The sequence below is a fragment of the Muntiacus reevesi genome, chromosome 18 (assembly GCF_963930625.1).
Source record: "Muntiacus reevesi chromosome 18, mMunRee1.1, whole genome shotgun sequence".
Taxonomy (NCBI): domain Eukaryota; kingdom Metazoa; phylum Chordata; class Mammalia; order Artiodactyla; family Cervidae; genus Muntiacus; species Muntiacus reevesi.
The window spans coordinates 11426511-11439951 of NC_089266.1; the positions used below are offsets into that span (position 1 = coordinate 11426511).

Here is a 13441-nt window from a genome sequence, read left to right on the forward strand (position 1 = left end):
CGGCCGCAGCTAACATCCCTTGTGACAGGAGTTCCCTAAGATGCTGCCCCGCTGGCTGGCTGTGCCTGGGCCCCATTCGGGGTTTCCCCAGGCCTCCATGGGTGTTTCTGTTCACCATCACAGGACCCACATCTGCAGCACCGTCACCAGCGGTCCCATCCCTGACCCTAAACCCTACCCCCAAAGCGGAAGGGAAGGCCAGAGCCTCCTGGCGCCCACAGCTGCGGTCCAGCCCCACAAACACAGTGGCCGTGTGTGAACAGGCACCACCTCGGAGGGCGCTGGTGGGAGCAGTGGCTCCCAGGGCAGCTCAAGGTCAGGGGCCGCAGGCTGGGGTACCCAGTGCAGCTCCAGGAAAGGGGTGGCCGGGGCCAGGGGTGACGGGGGGCCTGCTAGGCAGGGGAAGACCAGCCCCCTAAGAAGCCTCCCTTGCCTTCTGGGGCACTCGGCACTGTGGGACCCAGCTCTCTGGTTCTCCCCACCACAGATGGTTACCTGGCATGCCTGCACACCCTCGTGACCTTGTACCAGTACCAGGGGGCTCCGGGTTGTGGTGGGAAGAGGCCGCTTGCTCACCCTCCCCAGGCTGGGCTGGGGCAGCTCCAAACCAGGCTGGGAGGGACAGGCAGGACAGCGGTCCGCGCAGCAGGGCTTCCCCGGGCTGCCCCTCACCAGCTGTGTGGCCCTGAGCCTCAGCTTCCTCGTCTGGAAATGGAGCCACCCCACCCTGAGCGTGCAGTAGAGTGTCCCCTGCCCTCCGCCTCTTCAGTCCAGCCCTGGGCAAGGGGTGGAAGGGTGGGCTGAAAGGCACAATGCTGGCTGAGCAGAGGGCACACTCCTGCCCAGAGGGCCCACCAAGATTATAAAAATAACCCGTAGATGGGACCTTCCTGGGGGCCCAATGGTTGAGAATCGGCCTGCCAGTGCCGGGGATGTGGATTCGATCCCTCACGCCACAGAGCAATTGAGCCCGTGTGCCAGCACTACCGAGCCCACACTCGAGTCCACGTGTCACAGCTACTGAAGTCCGCGTGCCTAGAGCCTGTGCTCTGAAACAAGAGAAGCCAGTGCAATGAGAAGCCCAGGCACTGCAATGAAGCGTAGCCTCCACTCATCGCAACTAGAAGAAAGCCCGCAAACAGCAACGAAGACCCAGTGTGGCCAAACATTTTTTAATTAAATTAAAAAACAAACCTGCAGACCCAGGTGAAGTCCAAACCACCGAGACCACCTGGGAGTGGTCGGGGGTGGCCCTGCAGCCTGAGCCCTTGGTCGTACCCCATTCAGTGAGCCCCCCACCCTGCACCTGCCCACCTCCAGGCAGGAAACGTAGCCCCCACGAGCACCCGGATCCCAGAGTCCCTTCGGGCCCCACTTCCCCAATCTCCGTCCAGCTGGGATGGGGGAGGGCTCGCTCAGCACACACACGGCAAGGCTGGCAGGACAGCAGGAGGGCTGAGTGCTGGAAAGTTCTCTCTTAGGGTCCATTTCACTGTCCAGGTCTGCCCTGGGGCTATGCAGACCTCCTCCTGGCTGTGTCCAAGCCTCGGCGCCACCAAGGCAGGGACAGGACACTCACGGGGTGTGGCTCCCATGGAGCGGGGTGAGGCTCTCACTGCTCCGGCTCACGCCTGCCTCCTGAACCCTGGACCCTGCCTTCCAGGGTCTCCGGGGTCCACTCACTCCCCATGTGCCCCAGTCAGTCCCTGGAGCCTCCTCCCCAATCCCCAGTGGCCCGCGACACCAGAGCTGCTCTGCAAGCTTCCTTCATCTGAGCCACCCTGGGCAGGGGCAGGTGGCCTCAATCTGAGCTGCTTTAAGCAGGGACAGGTGGCCAGAGAAGCCCTTCACCGGGAGGGGGCTGGGTGGCGAGTCAGCCCCACGCACTAGGTTCCTGCCAAGCAACCGTGGGTGTCTGCACGCACCCTTCCACCGCTGCAGGGCTCACTCGCATGAAGCAGTCCCTTTCCCCTCCAGGGCACTTGCAGCTAAGGTCACTGGGCAGGCACACAGCCTGCCGTCCTGCACCAAACAAAGAAACCAAGGTGAGGAAGCTACAGACAGGAGCCTAGGGCCCCCAGTCGGGACCCCTGCCCGCTCTGTGGGCAGAACTGGGAGCAGGGGGCCAGGAGACTGGGAACAGGGCGGTGACATCACAGGGAGAAGCAGTGCTTGTGGGTGGCTGAGAGCACAGGGCAAGCCCTGGGCCCAAACCCCTGGAGGGGCCACGGCAGCCTGTAGGGCTGGAACAGGCAGGTGCTGGGCGGGGATTCTGGAAGGAAACCTCACAGGGGGCGCGGGTCTCTCGGGGAAGGGCTCCCTGAGCGCAGCTGCCAGCCCACCTCCCCACCAGCAGGGGCCATGTTTCTAGGAGTAAGAGCAACTCCTTTTTGTTGTGATTAGGCTCTATTTAATCAGATAACTTCACATGGGAAGGGAGTGAAAGTCCAGCTCCCTCACGTGAAACACAGGTTGTAAAAGCTGTCATCCTGCAATACAAATGCCCGTTAACAATCACAACAAAGGTGGTGCATGTGGAGCCACGAGGCGCCTGTCCCATCTTCCTGCCTAGGGTAGTAGGCAGGGAGCATTCACACCCTGGGGGGTTGGCAAATGTTCCCCAGCTCACCTCTGACACCCACCAGCCCCTCACAACACCCACAAACACACCCAGCAGCAAGCAGACCTGAACTGCCCCATGTCCCTGGCCACCCCTTGATCTGAGATCCCGCCTCAGCCTTGCCCTCCTGGGTGGACGATTGATGGCCGTGAACCCTGTTTTATTATCCTTTCTAAAAATAATAATTTCATCTACTGCAAAAGCGCCAGACATCAAACTCCCTGTAGACGCAGCAGGCCCATGGCCTCCATCTCTGCGGCTCAGATGGGACCCTGCCCTCCTCGCCGGCAGCTGGGGGCCTGAGCACTACTGGGCACCACCCAGCCATTGCCAAGGAAGCACCATGTTCTGTAAAACTGCACGGCCACATTTAGGAATAGGGACTCACGCTTACTGGGTGTCCCAACAGTCTCCCAGGGATGCCTTCCCTGCCAGGAAGGGCCACTTTCCAGTTTGTGATGAGCAAACGGGTTCTCAGAGAGGACCCCACCAAGGTCTCCTGGGTCTGATCTCACTCCCACCACCCAGCTTCCCCCCCAGAACTGCCCTTCTCTGGCCCTGCCCCACCACCACTCAGCCAGGCACACATAGGGGTCTGACTACAGCCTGTTTCAGGGTGACAGTCCCCCAATGCAGCTGCAGCCAGGCACATCTCCCAGAGCAGGGACCCTGGGTCCACCAATGGGCCTCCACCCCTCCCTTCCCTCCCCATCCCCCTTTGTGCTTTTCCTGCTGTTTTCAAGTTCAACACGTTCGTTTGAGGATTCCCCCTCCTGCCCTCCAGATCAACTCAACGGCCCACAGCTGGGGTAGGGAACCCAGGGGAGACAGGTGGGCCCGGAGACCCCCCAGGGCTAGGGTCCTGTGTTCCCAGGCCCTCTTTGCCTCCTGGACATCCCACAGCCCCCCATAAAACCTGGCAGGTGTTGCCTCTGGGACACTGCCCCTGCCCTGTCCCCCAAGTACATGACAGTAACATCTGCCATGCGACAGGCCCTCTCCAGGACCAGCCCAATACTGCTGAGAGGGCAGGTAAGTAAGGGGCAGGAGTAGGGTCTGGGGTCCAGGACTGGGCGCGAGTCACACCCACCTTTGGCCTTCAGTGGATGCACGTGGAAGGGGAGGAAGGACGGAAGCTGGTTTAACCTAGGGTGGGGGCTGCAGGGCCAGAACCTGGGAGACCCTTAGGGGGATACCTAGCAGAAAGCAGATCCTCCCATGGCCCACACTGGAGGTCTCAGGGCCCTTCATCAAGGGGCTTCTGTTTTGGGGGGCCTGGCCCTGCAAGTGCTACAGGAGGGATGCTCCCCAGAGCAGATGGTCGTCAGTACCCCTCTGGTGAACAACCCTCAGTGCTGGCGTTCTCGGGTCCTGGCCTTAAGTCTGTCTCCAGGGAGGGCTCTGGGGGGCTGGCAGGAAGATGGGAACAGAGCATTTGTGGGATATGGGTGCCGCTCCGGACAGATCGGGGCCAGGCCAGGCTTCTGGTAAAAGGAGTAACTTGTGGGAATTCCCTGGCAGTCCAGGGGTGGGGGCTTGGCGCTTTGTTGCTGGGGGGAAGTGGGTTCCAATCCTTGGCCAGGGAACAAAGATCCCAAAGCTGCGTGGCACAGTCAAACTTTTAAAAAACAAATTAAAAAAAAAAAAAAAAAATAGGAGTTAAAAAAAAAAAAGAAGTCACTTGCACTGCCAGTGAGTTAGGGGTAAAGTCAGGTGAGTGGAGTCCATGATAGGACTGTCACATGGCCTGGGTCACCCCACCTCCCTCATCCCTTCCCAGGCACCCATCAACAAGATCCATGGCCTTGTAACAGACGAAGCTCTAAACAGGAGAGAGAAGCTAGAAAATGTGCAGAGAGAGGGATCTTGCTTTTCTAGGTTTTAACATGCCTAAAAGCCACAATCATTAAAATCACATGGTTCTGCAGCAGAGATGGGCCAACAGGTAAGGAACAGAATCACAGCCCAGAGCCAGGCCTGGCCTGTGTGGGAGATTCCCACCCCCACCCACACAAAACACCTGGCCCCGTGACTTGAGAGCGGGCCAGGGAAATTAGCTGTCTCCTCTCAGACCACACTCCAGAATAACTTCAGATCGACATCAGTGAGTCAAATTATAGCATCTGAGAAAAAGTAGGTAAATATCAGCGTTCTTCATGGAGAGGGATTTTTAAGCTAAAAGCAATGGAAGGCATCATGAAAGATCAATGGGTTTGGACACATAAAAATGTATGTTCCATAAGTGAAAGTGGCTCAGTCATGTCTGACTCCTTGCGACCTCATGGACTATACAGCCCATGGAATTCTCCAGGCCAGAATACTGGAGTGGGTAGCCTTTCCCTTCTGCAGGGGATCTTCCCAACCCAGGGATCGAACCCATGTCTCCTGCATTGCAGGTGAATTCTTTATCAGCTGAACCGCAAGGGAAGCCCAAGAATACTGGGGTGGGGGGGAGGTAGCCTATCCCTTCTCTAGCAGATCTTCCCGACCCAGGAATTGAACCAGGGTCTCCTGCATTGCTGGCGGATTCTTTCCTAGCAGGGAAGCCCATAGAGCTCCAAATTAAAGGCAAGCAACAAACCAGGAAGAATGGTTGACGGAAAATTTGTCAGAGACTGATGTTACTACTTTGGGGGGGAACACAATCAACAAAATATAAAAATACTTTATGACCTCAAAACATACACAAGCAAACTATACACAGTCGGCCACAAACAAGGAAATACAGTTTGTCTAGTCCACAAGAAAACGTGCAGCCTCATCCACAATCAAAGAAATGAAATCACACCGGATATCAGCTTCCCGACCACAGGAGTTCTTAGAAGTTGGTGTCTGGCCAAAGCCCGCACACCAGGATCAGCTAGCTACCCAGACACCCTGGTGGATATAAGTCAGATCAGCCTTTAGAAAGCAACTTGGAGACATGCGAGAAGGCCCTGGGAGACCTGCCAACTCCCAGGCCAAGTAATTCCCAGTCTGGGAATTCAAATGAGAGAGCAGCCCGGATAGCACACAAATCCAGAATAAAAACAAAGGAAGGAGCACGTTAATGACGCAGGCAGGACTCACATCTCACAGAGATGTTCCTTCCAGTGGTGTTTATAAGAGTAAAAACAGCCTAAATAGTCACAATAAAAGAAGGATTCAATAAAAAAACAATGGTACATCTGCAAAAGAACCCATAGAGAGTGAATTTAAGGAAATGTTTTAAATAAACAAGGAAATAACAACTTTGTGCTAATTTTTAAAAAGGAAGGGAACTTCCCTGGTGGTCCAGGGTTAAGAATCTGCTTTGCAATGCAGGGGAGGTGGGTTTGATCCCTGGTCAGGGAACAAAGATCCCACATGCCTGGGGAGCAACTAAGCCCTGGAACGGCAATAGAAGATCTCACATGATGTAACTAAGACCCAACGCAGCCTAAATAAATAAATAAAAAAAATTTTTTAAGGGGAGGATACACAAGGAAACAGTTGGGCTCAAAGCAAATGCTTGTTATTTGACTATGGGGTCAAGGTTTCATGGGGGTCTCCCAAATAAATATATTTCATGAGTTTTGATATATCTCTACACCAAAATCCATCAAATCCCATACTTTAAACATGTGCAATTTAGTCTGTTTCTATTATACTTCAGTAAAGCTGAAAACAAGAGGCAGGACATAGAATTATTTATAAATCCTGATCACAACCATGTAAAAAAAAAAAGGAAGAAAATAACTCAAAATGTGAACAGTGATTGTTGTCTTGGGTGGTAGAATTCTGGGTGGTTAATACCTTCTCGTCTGCAGTTTTCATATTTTCTACAGAAAGCATGTACTACGTCTAGAATTAGATGTGTATAATTTTGTTTAATTATCACCCACACCTATCCCCATCACTCCCGCCTTTAAAGACCCCCACGGACTCACCATACAGAGACTGGAGCCCAGACCTTGTCCTGGTGTTCCAGGGTCCTGGGTCTCCACAGGTCCGTTTCTGCCGCCCACTCCCACACTCAACCCCCAGTCGGGGGAGCCTTCCTGGTTGGAGGCAAGCAAGGTTTCCCCAGGGACAGAGGTGGAAGGTGGAGGTGCCCTTGATCAGTCAAGAAAAGGATCAGAGATTCCAGGCATCCTGAGGTCAGTGGACCCACTCAAAGGGTCTCTGTTTGTGGCCACATCTCGAGGCCAGAGTGCAGGAAGGACAGCAGGTTGGACTGTGTTCTGGGTCCTGGGATGGCCCCCACACCCTCTACCTTCTCAGCCACCCCCTTCACTGTTCTTGGCTGGACCCCCTCCTCCTCCTCCCCAAGTGGGCCCAGGCTGGGCCTACACCCCTTCCCTGACCCCATCAAGGCCAACTCCAACCCCACCTCATACCCTGGTCCCCAGTTTCCTCTGGGGTCCCAGACCCCAATGGCCACCTGGCCCCAGCCCTTCCCTTGGGTGTCCTGGAGCACCTCAAACCAAACACAGCGTAGAATCCACGTCAACCTCAAGGCAGACCCGCTCCCCGGGTCCCTCCCGTCCCTTCCCCAAGTGGGATACCCCAGCTGCCTCTGGATCCCTCTTGTCCACTGCCCAAGTCCAGCCCCGCTGAGGCCCCTGAGTTCCAACCCACGGCCTTACCCTGCCCAAACTCCTCAGGGCTCTGTGGCTTCCAGGTGATTCTTCACCCAGGACTGAAGCCATCTTCCAAAAGCACCACCCGTAAGTCCTCTCCGAGCCCTCTACCTGCCCAACTGCCCTTTGGTGGCCACCCCCCTACGGCTCCTTCACCCTCGCTGTACCCTCGGCCTGGCTCGATCTCAACATCCTCGGGAGCCTGAGACACACACACTCAGGAAGCATTTCCAGTTAGCCCAGTGCCTCTGCTGGAAGAAGAAGTGAGCCATCTGAGCCACTAGGACGGCCATGATCTTCAAAGCGGAAAATAACCAGTGTTGGTGAGGATGTGAGAAAAGACGGGCCCCGGCACGGCTGGTGGAGAAGCCGTGGGTGATTTCTACAGCTCCTCCACAGCACCGCGTGTCCAGAACAAGCACGTCCAGTGGGCAGGGGCTGGGGGCTCTGGAAATAGAGCCGGAAGCTGCACAGCCCCGTGAATGTACTAACACTGAACTGTACCCTACAAAGTGATTCATTTCACGTCATATGAATTTAGGGCTTCCCAGGTGGCGCTAGTTACAAACCCACCTGCCAGTGTAGGAGACTTGAGAGACACGGGTTCGATCCTTGGGTCAGAAAGACTCCCTGGAGAAGGAAATGGCAACCCATTCCAGTATTCTTGCCTGGAGAATCCCATGAACAGGGGAGCCTGGTGGGTCACAGTCCATAGCATCACAAAGAGTAGGACATGGACAAAGCAACTTAGCATGCACACATGTGAATGTCACATGAATTTCACCTCAAAAAAAAAAAAAAAGTTAATTAGCAGTCTGACACCTATAGAGACCAAGTCAGGGGTGTGCCAACCCTGATGGGCCCCAAGAGTGGGCACCCCCAACGTGCCCCTAGATGACTCACTGCTCCCCCCAGAGCTCCTTCCGCCAAGCCCAGACAGTAAGTCTGGCTTTGGGGAGACGGCCACGCACCCCAGCATTTCCAGCGCCCCAGCCTCCCCGCCTGGAGCAGGTGCAGCCGAAGGGGGCTCACACTCAGCGTCACCAGCAGGCCTGGGGGCCCAGGCTGGGCATCTGAGGACATGCTGACACCAGTGCCCCTGTCCCCCAAGCCCGGTGATGCAAACAGGATCTTGTACAGGAAGGAGCTGTGCAACCAGGCAGGCGTCTCTGAGTTACGAGGCCGCGGCAAGCAGACAGAGGGAGGGGAGGAGCTCGGCCTGCCCAGACCGTCAGGAGCCAATCAACTGGCCCTGGTACCCCCACCTCCCGACCCCAGCTGAGGCAAGTAGCAAGAGTCTAGGGCTTCCCGGGACAGGGGCCAGCAGAAGGGGCACCCATACCCCACAAACCATCCGGAAGGCGGATCCAGCGCCAGCGGGCCCATGGGGCAGTTTCTTGGCAAATGTTTGGCCAAGGGCCCAGACATGGAAGTTCCTCCCAAGAGGAACAGAATCCTCAGATGGGGACGCGGTGGCCCTCTGCCCAGAAGAGGAAGGGAAGCAGGTCACTGAGCTTGTGTGGAGCCTCCGAGGCAGTTCCCAGGCCCACCTCATCTATGTCCTTGCTCCTCCCTCCCCCAGATGTCTGGGGGCAGGTGGAGAAACGAAAGGACACTGGTGACTGAACTCAGAGACCCGACAACTCAGATGCACTGGCCGCTGGGCCCCAGCATCCCTGCCTCCCCTGGGGCCTCCCCAGATGAAGGTGCGTCTGCAGGAGGCCCGCACCCCAAGAGCTGGCACTGCATCGGGGGCAGTCATGGACAGCCCCCAGTCCCAGCTGACAGACACCCCTTCAGGCTCACCTACCCCATCTCAGGATACAGCTCTGAGCAGGGGTGCAGCCCCCCACCTCCACAGCTGCCCAGACTCCATCCCCAGCAGGTGAGAGGGGCCCAAGGGGCACCCGGGTGGGGAGGCTGTGCCCCCTGCCCCCACCCCAGAAACTTCCAGACCCCGTCACTGCCTAGTCTGGATGACCTAATGTACAGAGACAGGTGTGGACGCCTCTGCTGCAAGGACAGAGGGGAAGGGATGGGTGAGCAGGTAATCCGGATGGTCTTGCACCCCAAGCACTGACAGGAGGGCTGGAAGGTGGGGAGCACTGCTTCCTCCAGGGAAGGGAAGTCAGATGTCCAACAGCTAAGTGGCTGCAGCCACTCTGCCGGCTTAAGAATCAACCTGAATTGAGGGATCCAGACCCAGCAAAATCCACGGACATGCGAACAAGCAGCTGGGAGGCACCACCCCGCGACAGCCACGGGTCACATGGGTCACGGTAGCTGCCCACACAGGAGGGCTCTTTTCCCAGCCCTGGACCACAGACCCTTAGCTTAGGTGGCTGGACAGTCAGTATGGCAGGCGTCAGCCCTGCTCCTGCCATCTAGCGGGGTCAGGAGCTACAATATCACCCAGAGCCTAAGAGAGAGCCCAAGGGGTCTCACCCACCAGCGGCAGAGGAGAGCCAAGGGCCTGGGCCTCCTCCCCAGAGAACCAGGGAGAAGACACACTCACACACACGCCCCCATGTCCTCACACTCACGTATACATAGGCGCATATGCACTCACACGTTTACACATGTGCTCACCTACTCCCACCCACATACTGCCCCCTACGTCCCTGTCCCTCTGTTCCCAGGGGCACTGCCACCAACACTGTCCCCCCTGCACAAACTATTTCCCCGCTGGTCCCTCCGCAACCCTGCAGGGCCCTAAGGACAACCCCCTGGGACGCCTGCCCATCCTGCTCACCTGGGGACCCTACCCTGACACCTGCGGGGCATGGGGTCACCTTGAGGGTCCTGAGTCAGATGAAGGAGTCCCTCTCACAAGCCTGGGCAGGGGAGCATTGGGGAGCAGCTGGGCAGAGGCTAGAGGCATCAAGGCTCAGACCTGGTGCAGCACTAGACCCAGGAGGCATCGCAGGAACACACTGCAGCCACAGTGAGTCTAAGAGAGGACTTGCAGGACCACCCGTCACAAGAAGGAAAAATAACACAGAATCTAATGTGCTGGCTCCCACTCCACCACCAGCTGCTCAGGGAGGAGTGGGCAGCCCAAGCCCAGAACTTCCTGCCATCCAGGCCTCCAAGTTTCTGCCTGGACCCCACTGTGGGGCAGAAAGTAGTGTGAGGCGAGCTGGGGAAGCAGGAGGGCAGGGGCAGGGCCCAGGCCAGGTGTGCCCTCAGCCGTGAGCAGGAAATCAGGCCTGGCCCTGCCCGCCCAAGCAGGCCCTACCCAGGGACTCCCTCCAGGCTGAGTGGCCCCAAGAGGAAGCAGGACCATCCCTCTGAGTCATTCATCCCCAGGGGCCAGAGACTGCCTCTTGGGGATGCCTGCCTCATGTCAAAACGATTCCAGGCAGCTTTCTGGGATTAACAAGCTAGCCTAGGGACTTCCCTGGTGGTCCAGTGGCTAAAACTCTGTGCTCCCAATGCAGGGAGCCCAGGTTCGATCTCCCGTCAGATCCCACATGCCACAACTCAGAGTTAGCATGCCACAATGAAAGATTGCACACGCTGCAACTAAGACCTGGCCAAATAAATAAATATTAAAAAAAAAAAAAAAAAAAAACTGGCCTACACCCCTGATTTTCTCGTAATGCTTAACAACCGGCTTTCTGGAAAAAAGAGACAAAAGGGGATTTCCAACGTGGAGCCTTTGCGGGCTCCTGGGGTGCAAATTCTCCCACCACAGCCCCTGTCAAGCCATCAGTCTGATGCTACTGAGCACGGGATTGGGAAAGACTCACGCCAGCGGCGCCTACACACCCTGCGGCTACTAGGGCCCCAGACCAGCGAGATGGTGAAGACGTGGAAATGCCACCCCAACGCCCATCTCTGACCAAGAGCTTGACTCCAGAACATATAAATGCCACCCACAGCTGGGCAGGCCTGGCTCCCCCAGGCAATCCCAGACGATGACTCCAAACGGCCAACAAGCCCCCAGAAGGGCACTCGAGGCGTCTCCTTGAGTGTGAGTCAGGCTGGGGGAAGAGGTGAGTCAGGCTGCCCCGCGGTGCTCCTGGAACAGCTCAGGGGACAGGGCCGCGAGGCTGACTGCTGGGCAGGGGTCTACGTGGGGTGACCCCACCTTCGGCTTCCACGAAAGCTACCCCCAGACCCAGGCCCACTCCCCTCATTCCCACCATAGAACCAGACGCATGTGGAGAGAGAGACAGACGGCCCTGAGCTGCATGCCCACAGGTAGGAAACATCCAGATGGGCGACCTCCAGAGATGGGGAGCAGGCGGGGGGACAGAAGTGTTCTGAACCGTGGTCATGGCCGCACATGTCTGTGTGTACAGTGAAAAGCACACTGGAAGTGGATGAATCGTACGGTACAGGAATCATATCTCAATAAAGCCTGGACAGACAGGGAGAGATGGCGCTAGGGTGCCCAGAGCTGGGCAGAAGGCTGTGTCCGTCGATGGCTGGGCCGAGAGCTGGGTCGTCGATGGCAGGGCTGTTTCACTGCCAGTATGGAGCGACCCTGGGGGTGAGGACCAGTAGGACCAGTGAAATTCATTCGTATGTACACCCTGTGTGTGCGGCATCCCCTCAAAGTGGGAGTCCTTCTTCCCAGGGCGGTCCTGGGACATCCGGATGAGCCTCATAGCTAGCAGAGCCAAACCACCGGCCCGGGATCACAGCAGCTCCCCACCGAAGGGAACCAGCCTGTGACACAGGTACCACGGCCCCCTACGAGTGACTGCCTGCCCAGGGCCCTCCCAACTGAACCCTAAGACTGGACAGGTTGGCCCCAAGTAGGAGGACCAGCTGCACAATCTGCAGCGTGCATGCATGCTAAGTCGACCAGTCGTGTCCGACTCTCTGTGACCCCATGGACCTTAGAACTCCAGGCTCCTCTGTCCACGGGATTCTCCAAGTAAAAATACTGTAATGGGTTGCCATGCCCTCCTCCAGGGCATCTTCCCGACCCAGGGATCGAACCCACATCTTTATGTCTGCTGCATTGGCAGGTGAGTTCTTTACCACTAGCGCCACCACCTGGGAAACCAAACCCGTCAGAATCTGAGGGCCCAGTGTGAAATCATTCAGAATTTTACAATAGCAGGAGCAGAACATGAGTCCTGCAGGACCCTCTCCACAATGACCCCCATCCGTACAAAGACCCCCCATGGTGCCTGACAGCATCCGAAACATCACCCTGCTGCCCCATCCTGCTGCCCCAACATCTCCCACGCCAGCCTCAGCACGCAGTGACCTCCGCAGAACCCAGGTATGGGGCTCAGGTCCTGTGCCCCTGTCCTGGCTCCCAGGAACAGGCAGGTTGTATCCCTGGCCACCCATGGCCAGCAGGCCCACGTGCCCAACCCCCTCCCAGCAGGACGAGAAGGCACCAGTGCACCCTCACCAGGAGTGAGCAAGGCCAGGCCCGGCCACATCCCACCCTGAGAGGCGACTCTGCCCCAGCCTTCAGATGCTGGCCAGCACCCTACCACCTCCCCTTACACACCCTGCAACAAGTGCCCCCCAGGCTGCCCAGCACCACCCCCTGCCCTGGCCCTGTTCATCCCTGTCCCACCGCTTCCTCTGGCAGAGCTGGAGCAGGGACTGAGGGGTCTCTCGAATACAAGCCCCCATCTGCTCACTGCCCTCCAGCCCTGGGCTGGCTGTGAGGAAGCCCACAGGCCTCCAGAAACCCCCACATACCCAGCTCTGCGTGGCTGCTCCCGTGTGGCTCCGACTGTTGGTCTAACCCCAGAGTCACCCTTCGCAGACCTTCCCCGAGCCCGGGGCATCTGGCCCGGGCCCCCCAGCCTGACCCTGGTGGAGGAAGGCAGGGACCTGGCGTGGACACTGTCTACCGCGACGCGCCAGACAGGCCGCCTGGGAGCTGGCTCCGGCCCGGCGTCCGCTGCCCTCATTTCCTCTGCCGGCTTCCTCTGCCGGGGGCGGGGAGGCCATGGCCGCCTGTCCTGTTAGGGCTGGTTCCTCTGTGAGAGGCAACCAGAGGCTGGAGAGTGAGGCCCCAAGGTGCCCAGAGGAGGGCGCGCTGGTCCAGGCTGAGGCCGCCCTCCCATCACCGCAGTCCAGTGAACGCGCGTGTTCAGAGGCGCCTACACACGTGTTCCCTCGCTTGCCTCCAAAGACGCCTCCAGGTGGGCAGGGCTGGCCCAGTTTACACAGAGGAGACAGAGGCTGGCATGAAGGCACAGGCAGGCTCGGCCCGGGCCCTGGCCCCGTGGGGCTCAGA

General features: G+C 57.8%; 1 protein-coding gene across 1 annotated transcript in view; it reads right to left on the reverse strand.

Moving 5' to 3' along the window:
- The window catches only part of AATK (apoptosis associated tyrosine kinase), a 33874-nt gene extending 20865 nt beyond the window's left edge, over positions 1-13009 (reverse strand). The window contains exon 1 of the mRNA XM_065911031.1: positions 12898-13009. The gene's annotated coding sequence lies outside the window, so the exon portion shown is untranslated. The remainder of the gene's footprint in view (positions 1-12897) is intronic.
- Positions 13010-13441: the final 432 nt, after the last annotated feature.